Below are 12,827 nucleotides of genomic sequence, written 5' to 3' on the forward strand. Positions count from 1 at the left end.
CTTTATAACTCATTTTCCTTTATACCCTTAAGATTCAAAATATAATGCCAATAAGCAGAACACTTTTTGTATTTTGCAGCAATTTACAGGTTTCTAAATATTTTCTGGAATACTGCCTAGCCCAACACGTTTCCTTTCCTTATCGTTTGTCTTGAAATGTATAGAAACAATTAAATGGATGAAATGATTATATATATATATATGTGCATATTTGTGTATGCACACACACATTTATCTTTCACTCAAAATAATAGGTGCTCATTAAATATGTTTGTCAAGGATGGAGGTAGAATTTGATAAACTGTGAGTATGGTGCAGTCTCACTTAATGAATTTTAGTAAGAAAACTGCTGTGTTCAAAACCCTGTGATAAAAGCTTTAAAGAACAAAAAACTAAACAAGATATAAGATCTTTTCTTCAAGGAACACAGAACCAGATAATACCAGGAAGCTTCAATAAGGGTCACAGCACTTGAGCTAGGTATTGAAAGAAGTTAGTATTTTACCAGGTAAAAATCTCAACCCAGGTAAAGGAAAAAGTATAACTAAAGTCCTCAAAGCAAAAAAGCAGGTGCTGGTGGCAAGAAATGGATCCCAGAGAGAAGAGTTAAAGTCAGCAATGGGGGTGGGGCTAGAATTTTTAGGCTTTGGGGAATTTGGTATCAAAAAATTCCAAAGTTGTTCCAAAGTAACAGCTCTAGAAATGTGGAAACCAAAGTTTAAAATTGCATCTAATTTCTCATGTGTTTTGTATTTAAGCTGCAATGACTTTGGGGCATGTGTTCATAGTCACCAGGGATATGAAAGTTTGGAGAGTCCAAGCAAAAGTTATTTTCTGCCTTAGGGATGTTTAGGTCTATGCTCAGCTCGGTTAATTTAAGTGCTTAACTTTTACTGGTTCACTTAGTAGAAGTTGCTGTTAAAAAAAAAAAAAAAAAAAAAAAAACAGAAAGAAAGAAAAAACCCACTGAATCTCAATTATTATATGACCTTTTGGGGATTTAAGAGATAGTCTTGTCACTGGGTTCAAAAGCATCCCTTGCCCTTTTAGGCAACTTTTTCTTCATAGAAGGAAAGGCTTCCCTCTCTTTATTCACAGTTGTGTGTTCTCTAATAAGTGTGCCTTTTCCTTTAGGGCTGACCTGCTTTCGCTTCAGTGCATGTTGTTTTCAAAGAGCCATTTGATGTACAAGAAACTTTTTGCTTAAAAATAAAAAAGGAAGCCGGAAGAGTGAAATAGAAAGAAAGGGATGGAGGGAAAGAGAAAAAAATTGTTTTGTCATGTTTATTTTTGTATTTGAGGATGGATGGAGAGATAAATATGAATGCAAAATTTTGCACTAAAATGCTCAAACTTCCAATTAAACTGCAAACTTCAGGTATGTATTATTTCATTCTTCTGTAATTCTGTGACTCACTTTGACCAAGCCAGAAGGATATAAACAGGCAAATTCCGAAGAAACTATTCTTTCTTTTAAAACGCAACAAGAAAGGAAGAGAAATTATCTCTTTATTGTCTATTTATGGAATTCAAACCCTTTCACGTGACCTTTGGAAATCCCCAGGTATGTCTGTGCCCCACCCAAATATATTTCCTGTATCTTGCTCTGTGAATCTAGCAACCCTGATTTCTGGTATCTCTGCTCCAGTAGAGTTGATATATTTATTGTATATGCATGGCTTGCTTTTGATATTGTCATGGCTACTTGTATAAACCATTCTCAACTTCAAAAATACTCTCTCCATTTTTTTCTATCCATCTGTCTAATTCATCTACTCAAGACCTATCTTGTCCAGGAGACCTTCCTTATTTTACTTTCTCTCTGTAAACTAACTTTATTTTCCTACATAACAGAATAAATGAACTCCAGATTTCATATTCTATATACTATAAAGCATATTAAGTATTTTTAATTCATATTACATATTTGTTTTATTTCTTTAATCAGGTAATAAGTTTTAAGAACAGAAACAATGTCATGTCCCTCTCCCATCTCCCTTCCCTAGCTCCTATTTAGTTTATAACTTGTTATTTTAAATTGGTGTCCTTCCATACTATTAACAGGAGAGAAACTGGTTAATATTTTTTAAAGGCTTAGAGTCAACCAAACATAATTCACAGACACAAATACACACAGACACTGAACTTATACCAAGTCTCTATTTCCTTTGTGCTTTCAAATTCTTCACTTAGTGTATGAGTTTCATACATTGATCCTTTGCAAAACTGCAATCAGGATTCACTTACATAGACATTTGTATCCTCTACCAAGGATGGTATATTAATCACTCCTCCCATCACTCTACACTGTGCTCTTTGCCAATAAACTTACAGGCAGCTTCAGAATCACTTTCAATACAGCAAAGTGCATTATAAGGTAGGCTCCAATAATTAACTGAAACTGACTTGAGAAATAAAACCTATTTTTAATTTCTGCAAAACTGCCAGCTTCTTGAGGTCAAACACCATGCATGTTTTATTCACCGTTTCAGCCTGGATTGTATTTGGCTGCATATAAGAGACACTTAAGCAAGAGAAGCTTAAGCAAGAGAAGTTTTTTTTTTTCTCAGACAACAAAAAATCTGGAAGTAAGTAGTCCAGACACAGTCCAGATACTCAAGGAAGTAATGAAGAACCCAGGCTTCTTTTCATCTCTCTGTTGTGCTATCTTTGCCTTTTACCTTTATGATCACAATATGGCTGCTACAGCCCCAGGCACTGCATGCCAGTTCTAGGCAGGAAAATGGGGAAAGGACAAATGACAAAAGCATGGGCCAGCTGAACCTAAACCTTTAAGCGGAAAGACCCTTCCTGCAGACATTCACTTCAATCCTATTGACCAATACTATATCACACAGCCAACACTAGTTGCTAAAAACCCTAAAAGATAAAGTTTTCTTTTGCTTTGATCTAAGCACATTACCCTAAACACATTCAGTTTTTTGTTAGTGAAAAAAACAGGAAAAAATCCATCTGGGTAGCTAACCAATAGTTTATTTCACAATGCTGAACTCTGAGTGCATAGCACAGTGCCTGTTGCAAAGGACACACTCAAGAATATAATGAATTAATTAATGAGTAAATTATGAACACATATAGTGATTATGGTACATTTAACAATAGGCTTTTTTTTTTGTATCCACACAAGGTTTATTGAATTGTGTCTCTAAGTTGCTATGGCTCAGATATCTAGAGCTCCAGGTATTTTATGTACCCTCTTCATTCTTCTTAAACAGTATTTATTATGGGATTTTTTTTTTTTTTTAACACCGAGCTGATCTCCCTGTGCTATGCGGCTGCTTCCCACTAGCTGTCTATTTTACATAACAATAGGCTTTTAAATGTGTTTGTCTATGGTGTCTCAAAGCCTAATTAAAAGATCCCAAATGACAAGTACTCAAAAAGTTGTTTATGATAAAATCATAATAAGGCCACAGACACCCCAAAACACACCACCAGACGTGGACGTGCCCACCAGAAAGACAAGATCCAGCCTCATCCACCAGAACACAGGCACTAGTCCCCTCCACCAGGAAGCCTACACAACCCACTGAACCAACCTTAGCCACTGGGGACAGATACCAAAAACAACGGGAACTACGAACCTGCAGCCTGTGAAAAGGAGACCCCAAACACAGTAAGATAAGCAAAATGAGAAGACAGAAAAACACACAGCAGATGAAGGAGCAGGGTCAAAACACACCAGACCTAACAAATGAAGAGGAAATAGGCAGTCTACCTGAAAAAGAATTCAGAATAATGATAGTAAAGATGATCCAAAATCTTGGAAATAGAATAGACAAAATGCAAGAAACATTTAACAAGGACATAGAAGAACTAAAGAGGAACCAAGCAACAATGAAAAACACAATAAATGAAATTAAAAATATTCTAGACAGGATCAATAGCAGAATAACTGAAGCAGAAGAACGGAGAAGTGACCTGGAAGATAAAATAGTGGAAATAACTACTGCAGAGCAGAATAAAGAAAAAAGAATGAAAAGAACTGAGGACAGTCTCAGAGACCTCTGGGACAACATTAAATGCACCAACATTCAAATTATAGGGGTCCCAGAAGAAGAAGAGAAAAAGAAAGGGACTGAGAAAATATTTGAAGAGATTATAGTTGAAAACTTCCCTAATATGGGAAAGAAAATAGTTAATCAAGTCCTGGAGGCACAGAGAGCCCCATACAGGATAAATCCAAGGAGAAACACGCCAAGACACATATTAATCAAACTATCAAAAATTAAATATAAAGAAAACATATTAAAAGCAGCAAGGGAAAAACAACAAATAACACACAAGGGAATCCCCATAAGGTAAACAGCTGATCTTTCAGCAGAAACTCTGCAAGCCAGAAGGGAGTGGCAGGATATACTTAAAGTGATGAAGGAGAAAAACCTACAACCAAGATTACTCTACCCAGCAAGGATCTCATTCAGATTAGAGATGGAGAAATTAAAACCTTTACAGACAAGCAAAAGCTAAGAGAGTTCAGCACCACCAAACCAGCTTTACAACAAATGCTAAAGGAACTGCTCTAGGCAAGAAATAAAAGAGAAGGAAAACACCTACAATAACAAACCCAAAACATTTAAGAAAATGGGAATAGGAACATACATATCGATAATTACCTTAAATGTAAATGGATTAAATGCTCCCACCAAAAGACACAGGCTGGCTGAATGGATACAAAAACAAGACCCATATATATGCTGTCTACAAGAGACCCACTTCAGACCTAGGGACACATACAGACTGAAAGTGAGGGGATGGAAAAAGATATTCCATGCAAATGGAAATCAAAAGAAAGCTGGAGTAGCAATTCTCATATCAGACAAAATAGACTTGAAAATAAAGACTATTACAAGAGACAAAGAAGGACACTATATAATGATCAAGGGATCGATCCAAGAGGAAGGTATAACAATTGTAAATATTTATGCACCCAACATAGGAGCACCTCAATGCATAAGGCAAATACTAACAGCCATAAAAGGGGAAATCGACAGCAACACAATCATAGTAGGGGACTTTAACACCCCACTTTCACCAATGGACAGATCATCCAAAATGAAAATAAATAAGGAAACACAAGCTTTAAATGATACATTAAACAAGATGGACTTAACTGATATTTATAGGACATTCCACCCAAAAATAACAGAATACACATTTTTCTCAAGTGCTCATGGAACATTCTCCAGGATAGATCATATCTTGGGTCACAAATCAAGCCTTGGTAAATTTAAGAAAATTGAAATCGTATCAAGTATCTTTTCCGACCACAACGCTATGAGACTAGATATCAATTACAGGAAAAGATCTGTAAAAAATACAAACACATGGAGGCTACACAATACACTACTTAATAACGAAGTGATCACTGAAGAAATCAAAGGGGAAATCAAAAAATACCTAGAAACAAATGACAATGGAGACACGACGACCCAAAACCTATGGGATGCAGCAAAAGCAGGGCTAAGAGGGAAGTTTATAGCAATACAAGCCTACCTCAAGAAACAGGAAACATCTCGAATAAACAACCTAACCTTGTACCTAAATCAATTAGAGAAAGAAGAACAAAAAAACCCCAAAGCTAGCAGAAGGAAAGAAATCATACAGATCAGATCAGAAATAAATGAAAAAGAAATGAAGGAAGCAATAGCAAAGATCAATAAAACTAAAAGCTGGTTCTTTGAGAAGATAAACAAAATTGATAAACCATTAGCCAGACTCATCAAGAGAAAAAGGGAGAAGACTCAAATCAATAGAATTAGAAATGAAAAAGGAGAAATAACCACGGACACTGCAGAAAGACAAAGGATCATGAGAGATTACTACAAGCAACTCTATGCCAATAAAATGGACAACCTGGAAGAAATGGACAGATTCTTAGAAATGCACAACCTGCCGAGACTGAACCAGGAAGAAATAGAAAATATGAACAGACCAATCACAAGCACTGAAATTGAAACTGTGATTAAAAATCTTCCAACAAGGGGCTTCCCTGGTGGCGCAGCGGTTGGGAGTCTGCCTGCTAATGCAGGGGACGTGGGTTCGGGCCCTGGTCTGGGGGGATCCCACATGCCGCGAAGTAGCTGGGCCCGTGAGCCACAACTGCTGAGCCTGCGCGTCTGGAGCCTGTGCTCCGCAACAAGAGAGGCCGCCATAGTGAGAGGCCCACGCACCGCGATGAAGAGTGGCCCCCCTTTGCCACAACTAGAGAAAGCCCTTGCACAGAAACGAAGACCCAACACAGCCAAAAATAAACAAATTTTAAAAAAATAATAATAAAGCCATAAAAAACCGATTCTCTTTGTTAAAAAAAAAAAAAAAAATCTTCCAACAAACAAAAGCCCAGGACCAGATGGCTTCACAGGTGAATTCTATCAAACATTTAGAGAAGAGCTAACACCTATCCTTCTCAAACTCTTCCAAAATATTGCAGAGGGAGGAACACTCCCCAACTCATTCTACGAGGCCACCATCACCCTGATACCAAAAGCAGACAAAGATGTCACAAAGAAAGAAAACTACAGGCCAATAAAACTGATGAACATAGATGCAAAAATCCTCAACAAAATACTAGCAAACAGAATCCAAGAGCACATTAAAAGGATCATACACCATGATCAAGTGGGGTTTATCCCAGGAATGCAAGGATTCTTCAATATACGCAAATCAATCAACGTGATACACCGTATTAACAAATTGAAGGAGAAAAACCATATGATCATCTCAATAGATGCAGAGAAAGCTTTCGACAAAATTCAACACCCATTTATGATAAAAGCCCTGCAGAAAGTAGGCATAGAGAGAACTTTCCTCAACATGATAAAGGCCATATATGACAAACCCACAGCCAACATTGTCCTCAATGGTGAAAAACTGAAACCATTTCCACTAAGATCAGGAACAAGACAAGGTTGCCCACTCTCACCACTATTATTCAACATAGTTTTGGAAGTGTTAGCCACAGCAATCAGAGAAGAAAAAGAAACAAAAGGAATCCAAATCGGAAAAGAAGAAGTAAAGCTGTCACTGTTTGCAGATGACATGATACTATACATAGAGAATCCTAAAGATGCTACCAGAAAACTACTAGAGCTAATCAATGAATTTGGTAAAGTAGCAGGATACAAAAGTAATGCACGGAAGTCTCTTGCATTCCTATACACTAATGATGAAAAATCTGAAAGTGAAATTAAGAAAACACTCCCGTTTACCATTGCAACAAAAAGAATAAAATATCTAAGAATAAACCTACCTAAGGAGACAAAAGACCTGTATGCAGAAATTTATAAGACACTGATGAAAGAAATTAAAGATGATACAAATAGATGGAGAGATATACCATGTGCTTGGATTGCAAGAATCAACATTGTGAAAATGACTCTACTACCCAAAGCAATCTACAGATTCAATGCAATCCCTATCAAACTACCACTGGCATTTTTCACAGAACTAGAACAAAAAATTTCACAATTTGTATGGGAACACAAAAGACCCCGAATAGCCAAAGCAATCTTGAGAACGAAAAATGGAGCTGGAGGAATCAGGCTCCCTGACTTCAGACGATATTACAAAGCTATAGTAACCAAGACAGTTTGGTACTGGCACAAAAACAGAAACATAGATCAATGGAACAGGATAGAAAGCCCAGAGATAAACCCATGCACATATGGTCACCTTATCTTTGATAAAGGAGGCAAGCATATACAGTGGAGAAAAGACAGCCTCTTCAATAAGTGGTGCTGGGAAAACTGGACAGGTACATGTAAAAGTATGAAATTAGAACACTCCCTAACACCATACACAAAAATAAACTCAAAATGGATTAAAGACCTAAATGTAAGGCCAGACACTATCAAACTCTCAGAGGAAAACATAGGCAGAACACTCTATGACATAAACCACAGCAAGATTCTTTTTGACCCAGCTCCCAGAGAAATGGAAATAAAAACACAAATAAACAAATGGGACCTAATGAAACTTAAAAGCTTTTGCACAGCAAAGGAAACCATAAACAAGACCAAAAGACAACCCTCAGAATGGGAGAAAATATTTGCAAATGAAGCAACTGACAAACGATTAATCTCCAAGACTTACAAGCAGCTCATGCAGCTCAATAACAAAAAACCAAACAACCCAATCTAAAAATGCGCAGAAGACCTAAATAGACATTTCTCCAAAGAAGATATACAGATTGCCAACAGACACATGAAAGAATGCTCAACATCATTAATCATTAGAGAAATGCAAATCAAAAGTACAATGAGATATCATCTCACACCGGTCAGAATGGCCATCATCAAAAAATCTAGAAACAATAAATGCTGGAGAGGGTGTGGAGAAAAGGGAACACTCTTGCACTGTTGGTGGGAATGTAAATTGATACAGCCACTATGGAGAACAGTATGGAGGTTCCTTATAAACTAAAAATAGAACTACCATACGACCCAGCAATCCCACTACTGGGCATATACCCTGAGAAAACCATAATTCAAAAAGAGTCATGTACCACAATGTTCATTGCAGCTCTATTTACAATAGCCAGGACATGGAAGCAACCTAAGTGTCCATCATCGGATGAATGAATAAAGAAGATGTGGCACATATATACAATGGAATATTACTCAGCCATAAAGAGAAACGAAATGGAGGTATTTGTAGTGAGGTGGATGGACCTAGAGTCTGTCATACAGAGTGAAGTAAGTCAGAAAGAGAAAAACAAATACAGTATGCTAACACATATATACGGAATCTAAGGGAAAAAAAAAAAAAAAAGGCCATGAAGAACCTAGTGGCAAGACGGGAATAAAGACACAGACCTACTAGAGAATGGACTTGAGGATATTGGAGGGGGAGGGGTGAGATGTGACAGGGTGAGAGAGTGGCATGGACATATATACACTACCAAATGTAAAATAGATAGCTAGTGGGAAGCAGCCGCATAGCACAGGGAGATCAGCTCAGTGCTTTGTGACCACCTAGAGGGGTGGGATATGGAGGGAGACGCAAGAGGGAAGAGATATGGGAACATATGTATATGTATAACTGATTCACTTTGTTATAAAGCAGAAACTAACACACCATTGTAAAGCAATTATACTCCAATACAGATGTTAAAAAAAAAAAGTTGTTTAAGACTTTATTTTTAGTCTACATAGCACAGTATCACACATGATTAGGCATTTTTTTTTAAGTTTTCTGAATGATTATAATGGTGAAAATTCCAAAAGAAATTGTTTTCTTTCTCTTCAAACTCATCCCAGTAGCTCTAGCCCGTATCTATTAGGAAAAGTATACTTTCTTTTTCTGTCCTGTGTTATGCATTCATTTCCAGTTAAAAGGACATACTTATTTCTTCATAGAAGTATTTCAATCTATGTAATGATTACTTGTGTTTCAGGAAAGGACACTCACTACCTAAATGTGAAAGTATCGTTTACTCAGAGTAGGCAGGTGTAAATCTATTTGCTGATATGACACATCAAGATTCTTTAGCCTTGAACATTTTCATTACTTTATGTTATCTCTTTGCAACCAGGAATTTTTCCCATTGAAGGGAACTATGTCCCTACTACTAAGTACAGACTGATTTAATTTAGATTATTCTTTTAAAATTCTTTTAAAAAAGAAAATGAAAAAGAATTTTTAAAGAGACTTTTTTTTTAAATAGAGAAGACATTTTCTCACACGCACACATAGTCACAGCAAAGGAAGTTACAGTAAAAATAAAGCATAGAAAAATCCACGATCTGTGGGAACAGACCCAGAAGGATAAGGCAAAATCACGTGTTTTTGTATAACAGTAAGAAAAGGCAATGAATATAGAATTTACTGAGTAAGATAAAATATAAAAGATAAGATAAAATTATTTCCCATGTCCCTCCACACTGGAGCTTTCTAGCAAGACCTCCAAGATACCAAAACTGCTGCCAGTGTATCTTTAGTTTATCATTTTTTCATGTTAATCAACTAATGAATGTAGAGGACACGGGGTTCCATGGGTCTCTGTCACTCCTGAATGCACAATTTCAAGTGACTTATATACATCACCAGGCACTGTTTCAAGTGATTTACATATATCACCTCATTTAACCCATATAACCTTGCGATGTAGGTATTTTGTTATCACCATTTTACAGTTGAAGCACTGAGGCTTACATCATTTGCCCATCTGCCAAATGGTAATGTGGCATGTAAACCCAGGAGTCTAGCTCTAGAATCAAGGCTCCCAACCACTATACTGCATTGCCTCACCATACCTGCAATGATGCAATGCTCTTAGTCACCATATTTGAAAAGTCATTCTTCAGAGTGATTATTAATACTTTATGATAAAAAGTATAATAACATATATAATACTTTAAGGCTAAGAAAGAAGAAAAGCAAGGCAAAAACAATAACAACAGGTGTTGGCTGTGGACTGTTTCTAAGGGTGAGCCAGAAAGGATGTCATGATTCCCAGGAAGCAGGGACATTTAGAAATTCTCTTAATCATTTTTCAAGTATGTACTATCTACATTTCCATCAAATAGTCACCAATTCCATTTACTGCATAATAAAAACTGGTCTCCCTGCTTTTCAAGTTTATAAAGCTTGAAAACACTACTCTATCCTTTGAATCATAAGAGAATATTATGGCTAGTAGAAAGTCTAGAATGAATAATTTAGGACAGAATTGAGAGTGTGTGAATACTTGTATTATGAAAGAATAATATAAAAGGGTCTTTAACAATCACATCCCAGCTCTGAAGCTGTAAACTCAGTTTTTCTAACCCCAGATAAAAGAGCAGGGGAAGTCTCTTTACCACCCCCATTAAGTGTTTAGCCTCTACATTTGTGTGTGTGTGTGTGTGTGTAGGTATGTTTGTGCATTGAGTGAGGAGCCCTACTCAAATTAATTAGAGACAGAGGAAAGTCTAATGACAGAAATTTCAGGCACACCTTCCTGGCCATCAATAGTGAGGTGTAGACATGGATTGAACAATGTCCTTGCACCACCTCAGTGCTGGAGAATCGATTAGTATTAGAATTAGAACCGATTGGCACAGGCCCTGGGTGGAAATGATGAACTACGGTCGCTCTTGTGAACTCTGATGAGTCAGGGGCGAGCACTCAGCTACACAGCAACCTGTTGGGCACTTAAAATAGCTCCATCACTAGATTCACCTTTCTATACCTTTCTGGACCACATCCCCTCTCCTTTCTTCAATAAATACTCTGGAATAAATTGTGATTTGGGCCCCAAATAGAGCAAGCTTCTATAATCATTCGAAAGTGATGGATTCCAAGATCAAAAAAGTTTGAGAATTGCCTGGAATCAGGAATTACAAGTCTCCTGGTCACAAATCCACCAGAAAGAAGAAATGGAACTCCAGTTACCAGGAGTCTTTGTTTTTCTCCTTCATTACGTAAATGCGACATGTAATTTTCTAGTGAGAATGTGTTGGGAACTTTTATTCACTTCCACCAGACCATGGCAACGTGAGAAGGAATTTTCTAAGGGGTGAATCTTGCTGTGTAAAAGGAAGACTCATGGTCATAAGTGAGTTAGGGAAATCAACTTGTGCCAGTTGGTCTTGGATTTTTCTGGTTCCAGCACAGAATGTCCCATATACCAGGAAACCCAGTTTCAGACAAACTGGGATGGTTGGTCACCATAAGGCTTGCTTATACACACTAACATGTATACACATACATCTCTCACACACACATACACACATCACACATACACACACACCAGAATCTTCCTTGCTTTCCCATCATTTCGTTGACCATCATGCCATCACATAAAGTCTTTATAAGGCTGTATTTCCTTTTTTTCCTAACACAATAAATCCTGGTGGATTATAAAACCAAAAGCCTGAATCAGTAGCAGTCCTCCCCCTCCAACAAAAGAAAACAAAGGCTTTCTTTCCTCAAGAGTAAGGAAAGCGTATTTTCAAATACTCCATAAGCAGCAGAGAGCAAAATAAAATTGCCTGTTGAAGCAGGTTGAAAGTTTCTGTCCTGTCATACACAAGGGAGGGTCCCCAGGAATATATGAAATCACGAGTACACACACCACAGCTATAGCCTTAAGTGACTTCCTATTAAAGAGTATGATGTTGACCATATTTAAAATTATGCTGCCAAACAAAAAATACACCATTGTTCTGAACTGTGCATCCAAATGTGACAGAGAGTTCTTTGAGACCCAAGAAACCCAGAGATCTCTATATTCATTAGTTGATTGACATGAGAAAATGATAAACTAAAGATACACTGGTAGCAGTTCTGGTGTCTTGGAGGTCCTGCTAGAAAGCTCCAGTGTGGAGAGACACAGGAAGTTATTCTTATCTTATTCTCCAAATTAATATTTTAACATTAAAAAATAAAAGAAGAATTAAGACATGAACAGACTTTCCAGCTGCACAGACTTTTCATGTGACAGGAGCAAATGAGTATAACTTCTGGTGTCAAATTACAGACAATACTGAGTCACTTAAGAAAACTCCTGGAAAACAGAAGCTCCAGGTTAATTTTAGCAAAGGTAGGTGTCCTCCTGCAAGTTGCCTAACACTAAGCCAGGGGCTTAAAACTAAAAAGACTACAGGGACCAAGACACCAGGGTCACACCCACCTGGAAACTCCATATCATATCTAAAAAAGAACATTTTCTACTCAGCCCCAGCTAATGGTTGCCATGGTCCAGGACGTCAAATTTTCTCTTCTTTCTTTTCTTTTTTTCTTTAACTGTTTTTACTGATTAATTCTATATAAAAAAAAATGTGAAAGTAAATTGAAATTGGTGATATTTCTAGTGTAGCTGA

This window comes from Eschrichtius robustus, chromosome 5 (genome assembly GCF_028021215.1).
Source record: "Eschrichtius robustus isolate mEscRob2 chromosome 5, mEscRob2.pri, whole genome shotgun sequence".
Lineage (NCBI taxonomy): Eukaryota > Metazoa > Chordata > Mammalia > Artiodactyla > Eschrichtiidae > Eschrichtius > Eschrichtius robustus.